Consider the following 20844-nt stretch of genomic DNA (forward strand, 5'->3'; position numbering starts at 1 on the left):
CCTTGATCAAATCATGAAGAGCAGAGGGTGATCTAGAGGTGAAATATGTATATTCTAATTGTTTAAGGTGTTGTAATTGATCTTCATACTTTTTCCTCGTGGTTTTCTTTTTTTTTTGACACATATGAAATGGTAAAGGCACGGAACGAGGCCTTAAAAGCACCCCAATTGTTAGGGACAGATGTGTCTGCTCGATTATTTAAACTAAAAAATTCATTGAAAAAGGAGGTAGCCTCTTTAATAAAAACAGGGTCAGATAATAAAAAAGTATTACGTTTCCATCGACTAAATTGAGATGAGGTAAGTGATAGATCTAATACAGCATGAACTGGTGCGTGATCGGATATAAAAATGGTTCCAATGTCAGAAGATTGAATAGAAGGGAGCAGAGATTTTTTAACCAAAATATAGTCAATTATGGATCTAGTGTGGTGTACATTGGAGAAAAAAGTATATTCAAGCAAATCAGGATTACAAGTTTTCCAAACAACAAATAAGGAGCGAGAGGCAATGGCTGACTGGAATGCTTTATGAGATTTATCAGGGTTAAACTTTGTAGTGTAGTTCCTAGTTTCCCACTAGGCCCTGCGCATTGGAATAACATAAACAGTAGTATCGACGTGGAACTGCGGATATTCCAGGCCTCCACTGACTATGCTAAACTTAATTGGGTTGTGTTACCAACTAGCTCAGAGGTCACTGGAAACTTTCTTCTCTGCATAGGAAGTGATCAGCTTCCTTGGCACAGACAAGAAGGGATTCAGTTTTCCAACAACCGTGCAACATGACAACTTTGCTCCTCAGATCAAGAGTCGATCTCTAGGGTCGTGTGAAACAATAGACATAGATTTCACTCAGTCAGTCTAGTGCAGTTTACTTTCACAGTATGTAGAGAATAGAGAGACGGGCGTTTATCAATAAAGGGTTAACATTTATTGAACAGTCTTTCTTCTCGTACAAGAGAAATGTATTGCCACAATTGCAATAACTGTTATTATAAAAAGTACGTACAGTAAGATAAGTATTGCGAAATAGAACTGTAAAAGCATTGATATGGTTTCTTAGCCATACAATGGTTTAAAAGTAATAAAACATATATACAGTCATATATACATTAGGCTAACATACTCAACTGGTGCTTCTAACTAAGCCTACCCCAGTGTGCCTGACCTAAGCCTAACACGTGAAAGGGGAGTAAGTAAGTAGCTTAAGTTAAGTTGGTTTTGCCAAGGTTTGTTTCAAGAATTCTCGTCTAAGGGTTTAGTCAACACCATGCCTCTGAATAGAATGATGGAGGATTGGTATCTCCTTCAGGGGTCTCTCTCGATATCCCAGTCACCCGCGAGGGTAAACTGGAAGCGCCGGGACTGGATTTCTCTGCACGAGAAAGGCAGCGGCTTCTCTCAGCGCGTCGAGGAAGGAGGGGTGACAGCGTCCGCGGGCAGCTGGGCTGGATGTCTTCGCAGAGGACGGCTGCACGGCTCCTCAAGCGTACTGAACCATAGTTCGCGCTGTAGCGGCGATAATGGTAATCAGTAGCTTCACCACCACAGGATAGCAGGCTGCAGCGACAGAGTGCTAGTTTTTACCAACACGGGGTCATGCAGGCAGCTGGCATCAGCAACAGGTTCGCTCACAGCTAACAGCTCACAGCTTCGCATTGCTTAAGGCAACGTTGGTAATATTTATACCTGACAGGTGCCGGGTTTGACGCAAGTTTGCTGGACATAAGACGTCAATTAAAGATGTCACTAGGAAGTGACAGTTATCAGTTGCTCATTAGAGTTCCATTACTAATCAAAACATAGCAAGCGGGGATTTCCAGGTTTGCTAAGTTTTTATCTTGTTGAAGAACTCGGAGTGTTATCTAGGAATATCAGATAGTGACTGCTGCTCTGTCATTGCACTAATTGGTCGCAAAGGAAGTAGCAGAGAGTCATGCTGGAATGTGGCTCTGTTCGTGTGAGGCCAGAGATGACGTTTCAGAAAATCGCACTTGAACGGTTATGCCAATATAGGGAATAAATGGATTTATAGCCGAATAGGGGCATAAGGTCACAGTATCGATCAGGAACCTAGATAAGCACGCAACACCCACTCCACGTATACATGTCCATCAAAATTACTAAAACTAAGCAATTAGATGTATGTGTAACATTGCCCACCCCAAAATACATAAATGCATTCGAAATAGGCGTACTTGCAATACATGGAATTTAGGTACAGTACGTTTTTTAAAGCATAGTAATCATTCAAAGAATTATTGCATTTGAAATTAATGAACGATTATGCAAAAGGAATTACACATGAAGTATCTCTGACAGAAGAAATGCGAGATAAATCATCACATAAAAATGCATTGTAATAACATGTGTGCTAGAGGCTGGTGTTATGTTGTTATGTCTCTAGATGTGTTTAGAAATAGAAGTGTGAAGCTTCTGTTCTCTAAGAATAGTTTTTACGTTAAGCAAGGAATTATTCGTGCCAAAAAGAGAGGGTCAATATTTTAAAAAATTGTCCAATTCAAAGAAAAATAGATTTCCAAAGCACTTGGCAGTTTTTGTTGATCAAAACTGAAGGCCGAATTCAGAGTTCATGGGAACGCTGTGTGTCGGAAAGCTTCTCAAAAGTTATTGTTTCTCTATGGGTGAGAACATCGTATCAGACAGGCTCGCAAAGAATTGGTCTACAAAATCAGGTGATAGTTCAACCAAATTAGATAGCGCTGTAACTTGGCAGGTGTGAGAATGATTGCTGTCATCGAAGGCAGGACCAGCAATGCTCACAGAACGTTGTACCTGGATGATGTTGCTTTTGTCACTCGCTCCACTGTTACCACTTGGCTGTAGTACAGGAGTCTCCACGAATGCCGTCATCAGGATTGGTAGCCGCTGGGGACAACACAATGCGTGAGCCGTTATCGGACTTAGCAAAGTATCGACGTCCATTGGTACTGCTGATGGAAGTGAAAGACAGATGTCCAACACGCATTCATCGCCGCAAAGCATACACCGTAGCACAGGTAAAATGCAATTTTGCCATATCGGTCTGAATGAAAGGAACCAGGTCATGTTTAGATCTCTCAGCCTGGCCAATCCGAGGACGTTAGTTATCCTGTCCCTGTAGCGCATTGCTAGGATTGTCTCTTCCATTCCCATGGGAGCTATGTCTGAGCCGAGGCTTGCCATAACGTAGCAGGATGGTCAAAAATAGAATCCCTGCGATGAGTCCCAAAAATAGTGGTATACCACCAAAGATGGAGTGCACAAAATTAGGAAAGATTCCCAAAATTGCCTGGAAGGGTGTTAGCAGTCCCGTAAAGACTATCTTAAATATGCCTGGGATGCTTGTTGCACTAGACATGTTAAGGAGTTGGCTGAACATTTCTACGAAATGCACGGGGCAATTTGTTGATAAAAGGTCATGGACTTCAGTAGCCGTCCTTGCGACTAGAAGATCATACGTCTCTTTAGATGACGTTATAGGCACTGTTGTCTGTAAAAGCACAGATTTCATTTTGCTTAATGTATCAATTCGTATAGAAGAGAGATTCAGACGAGGCCAGAGAGGAGTCACTATGTCTGGAGGCCCGCTCGGGAACAATGCTTGCACACAACATTTGACCATGGACGTTACTTGTACTAGATAACTTTTCCCTGGCGCGAGGCCACAACACCTGTGATCCGTTCTAAGAATGTAACTCCCGTTTGCGAGTTGCATAAAGAAGGGCTCTATCTGAGTTGCAGGTGTGACTAGCTGGTGGCATGAAAGGTTGTTTGAATTTCCATCACATGCTCCGTGTAAATTAATACCCTGACACAAAAGTATACCGCTTAGTGAGTGTTTACAGTTGTCACCACTAAGAAATACATTTTTGTCGCTGTCACTATAGCAAGAATGAGTGTATGGTAATTTCCATTCGGATTTTACATATCCCTTACCCAATTGTTCATACTGGCCAGCAGGTATGTACTCAAGGCATTTATGAAATCGGAAAGTTGTTATCGGAATTGTGATAATTCCGTGTATTATCCATTCAATGACAGGACTCTCTGACATTGTCAATGGTAATCTCTCGAGTTTTTCGATGCTCAGGATTGTATAGTCTGCTCCTTTCTGTGCCAAACTGATCTGTTTATCAGTAAGGTTAAAACTGGAAAATAATGACGTTGTGTTGATTAAACGCCAAGGCACATAGCCTGAACGAAGATTTTGCAGCGTCCAGCCTAGTTCTATAATAGAGCGTAATTGAGACTGGCCATGTTGTAACATTAGCAAATCTCTGTCTATCACATCAAAGGCAGAGGATACAATATTGTCCAAAGAATATATTCTGGAAGACAGAGTCATTAACCCATTGTCTACCACAGAAAGTGATTTCTCCAAATTAATACGATCAATTTCTCGTATTTTTTCAGCAGTTTCAATTTGCTTTACTTTCCAAGCCTCGTTGTAAGCAGCATAGATACTGGTCGCTATGAAACGCTTTTGACGCTGTTTGCGTGGTCCAAGAATGAAATCGCGCAAATCAGCACCATCTTTTAGTAAAGACAAGTGTTGCTTAATTTCAGCCAGTGTGGACGAGGTTAGCCATTCTAGGCAGAGTTTCCCTACACTGTATGTTGTTATAATCCCTGGATGTTGTCTCTGGGAGTATCTAGGGTCTAACCTGGTCATTTTTAACCCCTGTGTTTTATTCAGGAACCTATCTTGACAGCTATTTGTGTCTGTAGGCCAGATTAACCATTTTTTCCAATCAGGATGTGTTCTGTTGAAATGTAAAATTTGTGACACGTCTAACTCAATATCAGCTGTTGCATTTTCAGGTATTGGCTTTGGAATAGACGGTGTTTTAAGGTCTTTGATCTTGGCTAGGCCAAGACAAGATGTTTGGTGTACAGTGTCATTTAAAAATAACATTTGTTCAGGTATCATGCAGGTTCTAAACAGTGCTTCTATGCCTTGCACCTGCCAATCTTTTGTACCCCAAATTGTTTTCGTTTCAATATTATTTTTCCAATAATCAAAACCAAATGTCATCATTTTGTCATAAAATGCTTCTGAATATATCAATTTAGAATTTGTCAGCATTGTTTTCATTCCTGTTTTATCTCACAGTTTGTAATAAAACGTTTCTGCATCACTGGTGTTAAACCCTGAGAAGTATTTGAATTTCTCAAAAAATGCTTTAGAACTGCTTTTAGGTGGTGTAGCACAATGTTCCCATTGATTATACATAAAAACATTTCTAGGCTGTGCAGATTTATGCAAGTAATGATCCCCATAGTGTGTGTAACAGAATAACTGCTCATAACTAGATGAACCTTGTAAATAATCATGATCTGTGAATCTAGCTGACATTACTAAATCAGACATCATGTCATTAATACTGTTAAAGTCCCAATCATCAGAGAATGTACTTGGTGTCATAAAGTCACTTAAGGAAACCTTTAGTTGATGTGGATACTTCAGGATTTCGACCGGACCATAGATCTCATAGTCTGTTTTCTCCCATACTACCCCACCAGGTATTGGAATTGCTGTGACATTTACTGTTGACAGTTCTCTTTTCTTCACGTGGGATGATCTGTGTGGTTTCAGGACTAGGTTGATGTTCTGACTTGCTGTGTCCATTGTAATATATTTTCCTTCAATGAATTTTCCCAAACATAGTACCATGATGAGCCAAAGCAGGAGGAAAAATACACCTAGACCGAACCAGAACTCTAGCCAAGGGGAAATTAGGTAGATTTCCTTCAGTTGATGAAAGAGTTCCGTTGCTTTTTCTTTAAAAGACTTTTTTGTTTCTGGCATCACTTCAGGGTCATTTAAATCTTCAGAGAAGTTGTCGAAGTTGATGAAATAACCAGAGGCAGTTCTGTCAATTGATGGGATTGTTCTTTCAATCTGTCTCTCGGTAGCACTTTCTGATGCCACATTAGTGTAGACTGGTGTTGTTTCTTGACGAACTGTTTCAATCTGTGTTTCAAGAGGCACGAGTTCCATGGCATTATTGCATAGTCCTTCATTGTGCACTGCAGGCTGATCGAATGTGATGAGTCTTTCAGTTTGAACCTCTTGGATTGTTGCAAGTTTGGGTATTCTGTTGTTTCTTGGGAGTCCACTGGGCCTACTGTTGATTATAGGCCACATGCTTGTGGTTTTACCAGATCGATAGACACGACTCTGTTCTCCTTTTTACCAGCAAGGGGCGGTAGCACAACTGATCTTGTTCCGGTGACTGCTAAGACAGGTACTGCTTTTCTGTAAGAAGGCCCAAATTCCTTCTTAACCGCGATCTTTTCTCTGACTCGATCCCCAATCTTTGGAATCCAGACAGGCCTTGCTGGGGCTGTTGCGGGTGGTGCCTCGTCAGTGGTATTTGGCTGTTGCTTTAACTTTATGTTGCTTAATGATTTTCTTGTTTCATTCAGTTCCTGTAAAACAGCCAAACGGTCTTTTACTTCAAACTGCTTTGTTTCTGCTTGTACCACTGACATCTGACTATCGAGGTCCTGAACGTTCATTCTAATTCCAAACAATAGTTCGTATGGGCTGAAACCTTTTAGAGAATTTCTTGGCATGTTGTTAAGACTAGTCTGGACACTTATTAAATGTTTGACCCACCCAGCGCCTGAACCTAATACCTTCGCTGTTATAGATTGCTTTATATCCCGGCTTTTTCTTTCTACCACACTTGTGCGACGGACAAGAATACCGCAACCCAATTCCCATGCTAGCCATGGCCCCCCCATAAGCTCGAGAGCTGAAAGCAGGACCCTGGTCAGAATGGAACGTGGTAATTGCGTATGTGCCGATATGGACTCGCTAATCTTTTATAACCGTTCTAGCGTCAGCCGAGCGCTGGGGACCTCATTTTTTAAGTGCTTTTCGCCTTAACTGTTAATAGGACGCAGGGTGGGGTGTAGGCAGCGTTACGCTCTTTCTGACTGGTAGCCGGTAGCAAGGTTCGCTACTGCGATCCCTATTACAGTTTTCACAGTTGTTTGCATATATTTGGTGTTCTACACTCATTCCCGGCCACCAGAATACTGATTGTAATTCAGTCAGTGATTCCTTGATCTCTCTGTGCCTTAGACCCAAACCCATGTGTGCGTCTGCTATTAAAAATATTCTCCTGTTCGTGTTTGGAATTACTCTGTCCCCCACTCCAGGGATTCGAGCAAAAGGAACGGAGTTTGCATCGATTATGTATGCATAATTGAGTGGATAGTTTACGGGTAGTGCTGCACAGTCGCCTTTCACTGTCGTTTTTACTGCCAGCATGGTTTCCCCGTCTATGTACTTATCTGTACGCTTTTTTGTGGCTACGGAAGCCGGGTTAGTTGCTTCCGCGGTGGCTGTATTAGCCAATGAATTCCCTGCAACGTGAACGCCATCACGTCGAAGACTTTGTGCGTGAATCACGTGAGTCTTTTGTAGTTCTTTACTTAAAAGAGCTACCTCGTTCCAGAGCAATTTATGCTTTATTGTGGCACCTGTGTCATCTTTGTAGTCGTTTTCGATCCAACTCTGCAGCTTATTGTTGTAAGAGTTGACGCAAAAATGAGAATCGCACACGATAAGTGTGGGGAATTCGCGTTCTGCATTTTCGAGCGCCATCTTTAAAGATCTGATTTCAGTTCTCTGAACCGAACAGTACTTTACTGATTCAGTTTTTGTTACTTTCGGTCTGAATTTACCGCACAGCCAACGACCTTTAATGATCGCACATGCTGCATTGTAGGATTTGCTCTCTACATTAAAATGCTGTACAAAGCTATCTGTATAGATTATACAGGCGTATTGTGGGAGAGGCAGGATTTCGATTGGCAGAGGATATTCTTCTTCATATTCTAGATCATTCAGTTCTTCGTATTGCGGGGTGAAATAGTATTTCACGTCTTCCGCTCCTAGAGAATCTATGCACTGTATCCATTTCGGATCCAGTGACACTGTAGGCAGGTTTACTGGGCTGAATAGCGCCTCGAAGGCGGATTCCGCTGTAAGGATATTAATCCGTTTGCCGTGTGCTAGTTCTCTTTCATTTGCTAATGCGATTTGCACTGCGTTCACAGTTTTTTCTGTGCGACTGAATGTTTTTTTCTGCTTGTGTGTACAAGTGAGATTTAATTGAAATTGGTACCTTTTCTCCCTCATTAGAGGTTAGGTACGTGAATCCGCATCTTCCTGGGATGACTCGGATTACAAGATCGATCGTGTTGTCACGTGTATCTAATTTAGTTTTTGCTAACATGTCTGTTTGCAGTGATCTCAAAATTTCTGTGTGTTTTTGAGTCCAATTGATTTGTTTTAAATCAGGTTTTATTAGTTCGTAGAGAGGTTTAACCCTTTCTGCGTAATTTAGAATGTAAGTTCTTCCGAAATTCAGAAAACCTAGTATTGATTGTAAATTCTTCAGCGTTTTTGGAGCTTGGAGTACAGCGCACTTCTCTAAGAAGTTGTCCGCTAGGCTTTTCCCTTCACTTGATAATTCGTACCCTAAAAATAGTACTGTCAGATGGGCAATTCGGGACTTTTTAAAGTTGAATTTGTAACCCTCTGCTGCGAACCCAAGTATAATGGTGTTCACTCTTTTCAAGTGAGTATCCAAGTCGTCGTCTGTGAGATAAATATCATCTACGTAAGACAATGCTTCATCATCATAGATTTGTAGTAACTCTGTTACCCTAGCTGAGAATAGTCCTGGGCTGTTCTTGAACCCCTGTGGGAGTCGACAGAATTTTTTCTGTGACCCAAATGCAGAGAAAGCGGTCAAGTATCTGCTTTCCGGTGCAATGTTTTGACAAAAGAAACCATTAGAAATGTCTAATGTCGTTTTATATTTTTTCCTAACTATATTATTCATTAGGGCTGCACTATGCGAGTTTTGTACTGCAAAAGTTTTGCAACATGTATTAAGGTGTCTGTAATCCAAAACTAGACGATATGAATTGTCTGGCTTGGAGACAGGAAACAAAGGATTGTTCATTTGAGAGGTGCATGTTTCAATCACCCCCTGGTACTCAAGTTGATCTAAGATCTCCCTGACTTGTTTTTTAGCTTCTTGCTTTATGGGATACTGCCGTTGGGCAGTTGGTTCACTTTTTAGTTGGATTTTGTGAGGCGGTGAATCCTCATCCCATCCTACATGATTTTTATACAATGCAGGTGCCTGGGCTACTGCCCATTTCCTTGCATATGTGTATTTTTTATGAATCGGAATGTGATTCGAGAAGGCAGGCATAATTACTTCTTCGCCACGAGGGCACTCCCTGACAAACTCCGGGGGCCAATCTTTTTCAGCTAACAGAATATCATAGCCTTTTGAGAGCTTATCCCAAAATAGACCCCTAATTTTCCTAGTCTTATCACCCTCTATACGCAATGTTATTTCGTATATTTTATGGGGCTCGCTAAGTCTGGCGTCGGCAGTTTCAACCTGAATGTATTCATTTGTGTCCACTGTCTCCAGATGACTCATCAAGATCTTGCGCGCTATACTGATTTCTGCTGCACTGTCCAACATTGTCAATGCCCACTCCCCGTTTTTCAACTGTGTCCTCAGTATTCTCGGCATGGTTGATTACTCTAATACTGGCTACCTTCTTTTTCTGAAATTGAGATTTCTTATTTTGAGCAGGTTCCTTGTCTTTGGACTTGGTGTGCTCTCCTGGGTCTGACCGTCCTCTTCTTTCCGAATTCTGTGGAGAAGATCGAGAGGGACGTGTATCAATACTTTGATATCTATCAGGTTTTTTTATATTATCCCTATTTCTAAGGTTATATCTTTTCTCAGAGGGCTCCCGTTGGGGAGACTGGCGTTCTCGAGTCGGAGTTCTTTCCCTCCGTCGAGGAGACCTTCCTCTGGACTGGAATACTTTTTCCTTGGGAGTGGATTGTTTATTTCCATCCCAGCTCTTTTTAGGAGTGTTTAAATTATTTTTAATAAATAATTTTTCAGGATTTTCGAGCAGTTGGGGCTTAACTGGTTTTCCACCCAAGCTGTCTCTACCTAATTCTTCATAGCATTTTTTTATGATTTTTGCAAGTTCAACAGGATCTTTTATATCTGTTTCCCTCAACTTCTGGCGAATCGCCACAGATGCTGCTTCTCCCTTTATGTTGGCTAATAATATAGCCGTGACCTGCTTGAAATCTTTCAGTAATTTCATACCTAGATTTAAAGCGGGCTCTGGACCGAATTCATTTTGAATCTGTTTTAGCACTTCTGGTATTACCGCCATAGACGGAACACCGTGTGTTTTTGTGTAAATGGAAGCAAAGACTGTACCCCAAGTGTCGCAGTCCTCCACGTGTGGTGCGATTCCCATAGGAAGGCAGATGGTCAAGATTCTGTGTTTCTCAATAGGGGTAGTATCAGGAAATACTGCCTCTATTTGAGTGATTTTCTGGGCTAACCAGAAAGGAATTTGTTCCCGTTTTACGGGTGTTTTACCAAGACATGACTGTATGTTCTGTGGTGTAATTTTATTTGTGTTCCCCTGATGAGGGGTCAGCTGTGGTGTATTAACAGCTGGCTGGACTGTTGCAGTCCGTATTACATATTGGACTAATTGCCTATGTATTTTTATTAATGTGTTTAGCTGTGCTAACAGCTCTTCTCTAGACATTCTTGCAATGTCAGGATGTGGTGTGTAGCTGGCTAGAACCGGCCACGTGGCTCCTGGTCTACCTAGTGGACCGAGCCTAGTTATGTGATCATTGTGTTTTAGGGCGCCATTAAACCAGAGCAGGTGCTCTTGAAATTTAAGTGGAATTTCAACCTCCTCGAAAGGGGCGTACTCATCCGGAGGTTCCTCTATTTTGTAATAGTGAAACTCTTGTGTTATAGCGTTTACCGCTGGAAAGTTTATCCATGAATAGAATACCTCTGTCTGCCGATACTCGTGAGCCTCTATCACGAAAATTACTGTACCACCTTGAGGTGGCAGTCCGTTTTCTATAAGTTTTAAAGTTATAGATCTTCTTAACTGGACCGGGATGATAATAGCACCCGGGTCTGTGTATTCGGGACCTTGCTGAGTCGCATCTGCTGCGGCCCCAGGGGCTCCGTTTTCTCCTGGCATTGTAAAAAATGCGAGGTTTGCAGAGTAGGTCTCCAAGGAGACAAAGATTAGATGCACAATATTTTGGAACACTGTATCCTTCAACGTTGAATAAACCAGAGCTTTACATAGGAATCTCTTCCTACTAAGGTCGGGCGGATTTTAACCTTTCACCCACTCCAGACGTCTATTGGAGTATTTACGGGAGAAAGGGGTGTGAAATATGCACGACTGAGTTACTCTACAAGTCTTGCGTTAGTTTATCGCCTTACCAAACGTTGGGCGCCATGTAGTGTAGTTCCTAGTTTCCCACTAGGCCCTGCGCATTGGAATAACATAAACAGTAGTATCGACGTGGAACTGCGGATATTCCAGGCCTCCACTGACTATGCTAAACTTAATTGGGTTGTGTTACCAACTAGCTCAGAGGTCACTGGAAACTTTCTTCTCTGCATAGGAAGTGATCAGCGTCCTTGGCACAGACAAGAAGGGATTCAGTTTTCCAACAACCGTGCAACATGACAACTTTGCTCCTCAGATCAAGAGTCGATCTCTAGGGTCGTGTGAAACAATAGACATAGATTTCACTCAGTCAGTCTAGTGCAGTTTACTTTCACAGTATGTAGAGAATAGAGAGACGGGCGTTTATCAATAAAGGGTTAACATTTATTGAACAGTCTTTCTTCTCGTACAAGAGAAATGTATTGCCACAATTGCAATAACTGTTATTATAAAAAGTACGTACAGTAAGATAAGTATTGCGAAATAGAACTGTAAAAGCATTGATATGGTTTCTTAGCCATACAATGGTTTAAAAGTAATAAAACATATATACAGTCATATATACATTAGGCTAACATACTCAACTGGTGCTTCTAACTAAGCCTACCCCAGTGTGCCTGACCTAAGCCTAACACGTGAAAGGGGAGTAAGTAAGTAGCTTAAGTTAAGTTGGTTTTGCCAAGGTTTGTTTCAAGAATTCTCGTCTAAGGGTTTAGTCAACACCATACCTCTGAATAGAATGATGGAGGATTGGTATCTCCTTCAGGGGTCTCTCTCGATATCCCAGTCACCCGCGAGGGTAAACTGGAAGCGCCGGGACTGGATTTCTCTGCACGAGAAAGGCAGCGGCTTCTCTCAGCGCGTCGAGGAAGGAGGGGTGACAGCGTCCGCGGGCAGCTGGGCTGGATGTCTTCGCAGAGGACGGCTGCACGGCTCCTCAAGCGTACTGAACCATAGTTCGCGCTGTAGCGGCGATAATGGTAATCAGTAGCTTCACCACCACAGGATAGCAGGCTGCAGCGACAGAGTGCTAGTTTTTACCAACACGGGGTCATGCAGGCAGCTGGCATCAGCAACAGGTTCGCTCACAGCTAACAGCTCACAGCTTCGCATTGCTTAAGGCAACGTTGGTAATATTTATACCTGACAGGTGCCGGGTTTGACGCAAGTTTGCTGGACATAAGACGTCAATTAAAGATGTCACTAGGTAGTGACAGTTATCAGTTGCTCATTAGAGTTCCATTACTAATCAAAACATAGCAAGCGGGGATTTCCAGGTTTGCTAAGTTTTTATCTTGTTGAAGAACTCGAAGTGTTATCTAGGAATATCAGATAGTGACTGCTGCTCTGTCATTGCACTAATTGGTCGCAAAGGAAGTAGCAGAGAGTCATGCTGGAATGTGGCTCTGTTCGTGTGAGGCCAGAGATGACGTTTCAGAAAATCGCACTTGAACGGTTATGCCAATATAGGGAATAAATGGATTTATAGCCGAATAGGGGCATAAGGTCACAGTATCGATCAGGAACCTAGATAAGCACGCAACAACTTGCATGTGGATAATCTATCAGAAAAGGGATCCAACCATTGGTTAAAATCCCCAGCAACAATAATATTTGGACAATCTATAGAAGAAAGTAAAATTTTAATGTCGTGCAAAAATTTAGGGTACGGTTTTACAGGGCCATAAATGTTTAGTAAAACCAGAGTTTTATTTTGCATCACAATCTTTGCCATTACCCAACATCCATCATCATCATTTTGTGTAGATAAAATCTGTACTGATAATGTTTTATGAAACAAAATAGCTACACCCCCCTTCTTACAAGAAGCTGGAGAATAAACGACCTGACCCACCCATTGCCTTTTTAACTTAATAGATTCCGCCTCTCTACAATGTGTTTCTTGGAGAAAAGATATCTGAGAACCAAGTTTAGATAAATGGGACAGTACCTTTTGCCTTTTGACTGGATTCCCAAGACCACGGACGTTCCACGTAACAAACTTACACATAATGGAGGGAAAGGATGGTAATACACGAACGGAGGTAATACACATCAGGAGTATATCTACAAAAAAAACACACCACAGATAAAATGTATATGTGAAAAATGATATACAAAAGCACATTTTACCAACACACATCTGAATGAATGAATGAATGTTGGATTTATAGAGCGCGTGGTTACCCGGAGGCGTCCCAGCGCTGTACCACTGGGGAACCCATCCTGGCTTTTCCCTGTGAGATGGTCCCTTTACTTGGCATCCCCAAGGTGAAGGCAGGCATCCCCGGCGGTGATGGGGCCAGAGTGGAGATTAGGCAAGCTATTGCCCAGAGTTGCAGCGTGGGACCACATGGTTAGAGAGGCACCGAGGCGAGATTTATTGGACCCGCTGACATTGGTCCTGCACCCGGCCGCGTCGGGAATTGAACCCTGGTCCCGGGCCGACCGCTGCCTCCAGGTCTGCCGCCTGTAACCATTGAGCCACACTTCTCCACACATCTGGAATAATGCAAAAACAATTAACAATACAAAGAGACACATAACATAAAGACCTACATTATCAGGGTATAAAAACAACAAATGAGTGGCATAATGTAATAAGGAGTTACAAGAGAGGGTGAGAAGAGTAAAGGATAGAGGAGAGAGAAAAGAAAAGTAAAGGGATACAGTAGGGATAGAGAAATACACACACAGATCAAAGCAGAACAGCCAGATCTGTAAGAAAAAGAAAAACCAATGAAAAGGGAGCATAGTGGCGCGAGGCAAGGCGGATCACATAAAAACAACTAGGAAAAAGAGAGATAAGAGCCATAATAAGAAGAATAGCGTGGGTAAAAAGAGAGAAAAGAGAGGAAAGATAAGTGATCTAAGTGAGAGGAAATGCACTTTTAGACAAAGCATAGAGAAGGAAAAACCAGGTATTAGAAAAATAATCCAAATGAGTCATGAGAGATAAATAAGGAAATAAGTACAAAACAGAAAATCAAGTGCCAGTGTCCATCCCAGTAGAAGAAAAGGACTGAAGAAAAAATTAAGTTTTCCGGGGTCATCAAAGGATCGCGAACGACCATCATGAGTAATCATGCATAGGCACAGATGAAGGATGCCATATTGAATATTGAGAGCTCTCATTTGAGGTCTTAGAGAAAGGAATTATTTCCGGTGTATGTATGTATGTATTTAGTGCTTGTTAAGCGCGGCTGTCACCCAGAAGGGTATCCTGGCGCTGAGACCGTATCCAATCATCAAATAAACTAGGCTACATTGCTCTGGGACACAGGTGAGTTTTAAGATCTCTCTTAAACGTGAACAGATCATGGCTACTTATCAAAGCCAGAGGTAAAGTATTCCATAATGTGGCGGCCGTAAAACTAAAAGCGCGGCCGCCCATCCTCACTCTGTTTATCCTGGGGATCCTCACCAGGAACGCAGAGGAGGATCTCAAAGGTCTGGCTGCTTGATACCAGAAAAAAAGGTTTTGAAGTGGTATCGGTCCTAGTCCGTGCAGAGCCCTAAACACAAGACAGAGAGCTTTAAAAGCGATCCTCTGCTGGACCGGTAACCAATGAAGGTCGGCTAGAGCTGTAGATGAGGAAGCGGACCGTGGTCGAGACAAAGCCAATTTGGCAGCCATATTCTGAATCCTTTGCAACTTTAGGATCAGGGTCTTGGGAGCTCCCAGAAGTAGTGCGTTGCAGTAGTCTAGCCTACTGAGAATGGAGCTACGCACTACCTCAGCTCTGGCTCCTCGGGGAAAAATTGGCAGGATTTTACGAAGGGCACGAAGCAGGCCCATACATGTCGCTGTTGTCCTGTTTACAGAAGCATCAAGCTGCAAATTGGGTTCAAACAGAACTCCTAAATTGCGAGCTGATTCTGCAGCTTCCACTGAGCCCGGGATGGAGGTCGGCCAAAAATCGTCCGGTAATGCACGTGGAAGACGGTCTAAAGAACAATGGAGCACCTCCATTTTTGATCCATTAAATTGGAGTGAGTTGGCTCGCAACCATGCTGCTGTGGCCGACATACAACGGTGAAAAGTGTCCCTTGAGATTATCTCTGATCCTTCAAATGAAAAGATCAACTGAGTGTCATCGGCATAATTGATGACTGATATGCCGAATGACTTTATCAGTTCAACCAGAGGTCGGAGATATAAGTTGAAAAGGATCGGGCTAATCGCCGACCCTTGGGGGACTCCTTGATTCACCGGTCGTGTGGATGATTGAAAAGGTGGAAGTGCCACAGCTTGTTGTCTATTGTCAAGATAGGATGTAAGCCAGTCTAGAGCCAGACCGCTCACTCCCACGTTCCAAAGACGGCCAAGTAAAACTTCATGGTCTACAGTGTCGAACGCGGCCGACATGTCAAGCAGCACCAAAAATGCTGACTTGCCCCTGTCGACACGCGTCCGTAGATCGTCCAACACGGTGACCAAAGCGGTCTCGGTACCATGGGCCGGTCTGAAGCCAAACTGGGCCGTATCCAGACAGAGATTTATTTCTAGGAAGTTAGACAATGCTCTCGTGACCCACCTCTCAAGAATTTTAATCGCGAATGGTAAAAGCGATATAGGGCGATAGTTGGCCGCACAGAGAGGGTCCAGAGAAGCCTTTTTTAACAAAGGAGTTACAATTGCCAACTTCCAGCTGTCTGGGACTGATGCTGTGGTCAATGATTGGCAGCAGATGGAATGAAGAGGTGGAAACAACTCATCTTGGAATGACTTCCAGATCTTGTGGGGCATAGGATCAAATGTTGACCCTGAGGATACGCCATTGGCCAAGACACGAAACTCCTCTAACGAGGGAGTAGGAAAACAGGACAACCAAGGGGAAGCTTCCTTGAGGTTATCCAAAAGATCGGAAGGATCCACAGGAGAAGACATAGACGGCGCAGACTGTCCAGATGCTACAAGACCCGTCAAGATGGTTCTGATTTTCTCCTCAAATGCGAGGGCCAGTGAGTCACATAATACCTGTGAAGCCGGAATAGTAGGCACTGTGCAGGACGGGTTGGATAGATTATTAACCAACCTAAACAGGGTCTGTGATTTGTTAGAGGCCTTCGCTAAGGTGTCTTCAAAGAACTTAGCTTTTGCACTTCTTAGCTGGACCTTATATTTCTGCAGGGTCGCTTTATACGCTACCCTATCCTGCTCCTTATATCCTCTCCTCCAGGTACGCTCCGCCTGTTTACAGCGGAGCTTATACTGTCCAAGCTCTTCGGTGAACCAAGCATTGGCTCCTCTAGGCCTGTCCCTCACCCTTCGCAGGGGGGCCAGTTCATCCAAAGCTGTTAAGATGTGCTGGCAGAGGGTTGCATAACTCTTATCCACAGTATCCTCTATTGAGAAGGTTTCAAGCAGTAATGTAGGACGAATCGGCTCTTTAAGAAGACGATTCCATTGTCGATTGAATTTCATACCACCCGAGTTGCTAGGTTTCAATGGGGCAGGCATCACAAAAGACATAGTGATCAATGAATGATCAGTCCAGCACTGATCCACAACCTTTTCCACTATAACCAGATCTTTATCGGCAAATACCAGGTCCAAAATATGCCCTTTAGCATGGGTAGGTGATAAAACCAGCTGAGCAAGATGAATATTGCTGCACGCTTGACAGAGTTCTCTAAAAGCCAGATCATGAGGACCGGAAGGCCAGAGGTTAAAATCACCCAATACTAAGAATTTAGAATGGGAGTTAGAAAGGTCGTAGATCAGGTCAACTAGCATTTGAAGGGCCGTTGTAGTTGAAGAGGGAGGTCTGTAGCAGAGTAAACCTGCTACCAAGGTACCGCCCTGGGCCGCAATGGAAAAGCCCATGAGCTCAAATCCTAGCACCTCCTTTACCACCAATTCTGTAAGGGCGATTGATTCTCTGAAGATGTATCCTATGCCCCCTCCCCTACCAGAAACTCGGGGAGTCTTATAAGATAGCCTGGTGGGCAAGCCCAACCCAGTGCCATCCCACAGTCTACCGTAGCCCATGTTTCGGTCACAAATAGTATGTCCAAATGGGAGGTTTCTATCAGGAGAGCAATCTCGGCATGGTGCTTTACAAGCGAGCGGACATTCAGTAAACCGCAAGATAAACTCCTGTGCGAGGGCAAGATAGACAAACAATGCTTACCACCAGCAGAGCTCAGAGAGTCATGGGAGATCATTCGAGGCTCTGTCACATGCAAAGTGACCGGTGCGCCGGAGGCGCCCGGGACGCGAACGGGCGCAAACGGGCTTACCTCTGGCGCACCTCCGGCGCGTCTACGGCGCGTCCGCTGCGCGCACCCGCTGCACGCCTGCCTGCACATCACTATTTATACTATAACGCCACGCGGGCTTCCGGCTGCTAGAGCCTCTAGACCCGACCAGTATGGCGCCTGAGAGTGGCCCAAGATTCAATACCCACCCAAGATGGCGGACGGAGCACCAGGACCAGGGACCCTACTACCTAAGTCCTGCCAAGTGCAGGTGAGGACACAATTTAAATGCGGGTAAGCCTGACTCTGCCCCAAGTTGTTACAGTAGCAAGCGCCCCAATGAATAAGCGGAAGGAACAGCAGCGCGATCACAAGCGGCGCAGTTTAAAACCTAAGTACACGGACTGTGCAGGTAAAATTTACAAAAGCAACAGCAGCGCGATTACAAGCGGTGCTGTTTCAAGCCTAAATACACGAGCTGTGCAAGTACAATTAGCAGAAGCGACAACAGCGCAATTGCTAGCGACGCAGTTTAAAACCTAAATACACCAATTGTGTTAAAAACTATCCAGCAATGCGCGTGAAGACAGGAAAGGCGTGCATTTGTCGCATTAGAGATGTCTTGAGAGATGAAGATGTTATGACCTAACCAAATGAGACGACGTTTAAGTTTAACAGCCTTCAAAACAGTCATAAGTTCAGTAAACTCCAAAAAGAGCATGATGATGCCACGAGGTCTAGCAGGATTGGAGGTGAGGCGACCCAGATGGTGAGCTCTCTGGATATTGAGGGGAGAACCAGAAGAAGGCAGATTAAGAAGCTCAGGGAAATTGTTTTGAAGGAACAGGACCATATCTGGGCCTTCAACATTTTCCGGAAGACCATATAAGCGCAGGTTGTTGCGACGATTACGATTTTCCAAATCCTCAGCATGGAGTTTCAATCTATGAATTTCCAATTCGAGTGTAGGAATTTTAGTAGACATATCCTGTAAGTCACTGACACGTTGTTCCAAGTCCAACACTTTAGTTTCCATAACAATCCATCTGTCCTCTATTTGTTGCAGTTTTTCATTTGTGGCAGTCATGAAGGGTTGAAGACCCCGCACCTCATCCAAAATAGAGTCCAACACCAGGTTCGTTGAGGACAGAATATGTGACTGGGGGTCATTTTTGTGCCTTTTTGGTTTTGTGCCAGTAATAGAGGACCGAGCAGAATGAGAGTCACTTGCCATTATAGCAGAATAGGAAGATAATTGCTGATAATTACAGAGTGTGCGCAAATTTTATGTCTCATGAAAAAAGTATCCTCAACTGATGGTATATGAAGCAATCAAAGCATATATATCAAATCAATAGCCTGTTATAAAAATATGCATGTAGACGTGAGCTCAGCGGCCAATTATGTCAGACGCCACCGCCCCGAAAAGGAGAACAAGAAGTAAGGCTAAAGGGAGAGAAAATTAGTGTAGCCCAAATCACCACACGTAGACTCAAAAGGCCAAAAATGATATATGCTTAATAGCGTACTTCACAGGAATACCAGCAAGAAAATAGCGATTGAAAAAAAAAAAGAGTCCTGAAGGGATTACAAGGAGGAACATGCCCCAGTAGGAGTAAGCGCGCACTCATAAATAAAGCCAAACGGCAGCAGATTACAATTAAGTTGAGTGGCCGGGCAAAACAACAATAAGCCACATGACTGAGGGAGTTACGAGTCATATATATGCATGTAATATAGCACAGAGGAGATGGCAAGCTGAATATAGATAGGTTCCATTCCCACGCCGGAAAATATGAAGCAACAGTCAGACAGTCAGTAGCGGACAGAAATATCCATATTAGTCATAAAAAACAACATGTTGCCGGTGAGAGGAGCTTCTGTGCAATAATAGTAAATGAAGAAAAGTAGCAGCTGTGGAAACGCGAGTGCGACGGCTCAAAATGGCGGCCGCTCGCGTCGTGAGGAGAATCGAACGGAGCTGCGAAAATGATGAACCAGTGCAGGAAAACGTGCAGAGGAAAGCCCAGGCGCTCACGGCATATTCCTGATGAGATGGCCGCAGTTCCGAGGAATGCTGGAAACGAAAAGACGGCTCTTAACAACAGACAAGTCCCGCCGACAAGCGGAGCTTAAGCAGGATCCGCCATCTTGCGTCGGTGCCTAAGCCACGCCCCCCTTGAGATGGTATTCATAATCTGTATTATACTGGTAGTATTTGCAAGTGGCGCTGAGGAAACTACAGTTGCGCTTGGCAAAGGAGGCCTAGGTGCACTTAATTTTGAGCATTATTAGCTGGCTGCTCAGTTGCAATGGCCAGCGAGATGGCTGTCGGGACGGCTGACGGAGGTGCTCTGCTTACCATCTGTGGCTAAGGCACAGGCTGTGGTGGGTAGCATGCTACTCCCTCGAGCCTGCCCAAAGTGTCCAACACCTTATTGAGCATCGCCTACACAAGTTACTGCAGGGAACTGCGCCTAATGACCTTGATGCTGCCAGACTCCCCGGAGAGAAGTCTAAGCAATATAGCACCATTCTGCGCATCAATCGGCGAGAAGGCGTGGCAACCTGGGCGTAGGCCGTGGTGGGCACATTAGATGACTTATTCTGCGAGGGAGTACTTATCCCCTTTGACCAGTTATGGAAGGCTAATGAGCTCCCAGAGGGGCATTTCCTTGCGCAGGGAATACCTTACCCTTGACGATTACATAAAATGTTTGGATTTTTAAAAAAATATATATATATTTTTATTTTTATTTTCACAGAGAAATAAGACATTAAACATTTATATATTGCGTTGTCCATGCAGGGAGGCAATCACTTTTAGGATACGGTATTGGTAGCCTGGGTTACAAAGGCTTGTATTCCCAGTTAACGCCCTTGTAAAACAATTAACATAGAACATGTAAACTGCGGCCCAGTGAGTTGGGAGGGTGCCTGATAGGTTTGCCTGATAGACTTGGGCCCTGAGGTACGGCTGGCACCTGTCCCGTGGAATACTCTGCGGAAAGTACTGATAGAGTGAGAGGGGGATAGAGAAGGGGGTAAGTGGGGGGAAGTCCTGCCATGACTAACCGGGCCGTGTCGTGACATTGGTTGTAGCTTGCCCTTCATGGTGGCTCATATGGGTTTAGAAATCTGTACAAGGAGGTCCACAACCCCCTGTTAGGGTTTCTCCATGGTGTGTTGCGAAGGGTAGTGAAGTCAGCCCCCCTCAAGAAAGTCACCCAGTTCATCCACCTCTTGAAGGTGGCTTTGGAGGTGTCCTTCCAGTTGGTGAGGACTATTT

Source organism: Lissotriton vulgaris, chromosome 2_1 (genome assembly GCF_964263255.1).
Source record: "Lissotriton vulgaris chromosome 2_1, aLisVul1.2, whole genome shotgun sequence".
NCBI lineage: Eukaryota > Metazoa > Chordata > Amphibia > Caudata > Salamandridae > Lissotriton > Lissotriton vulgaris.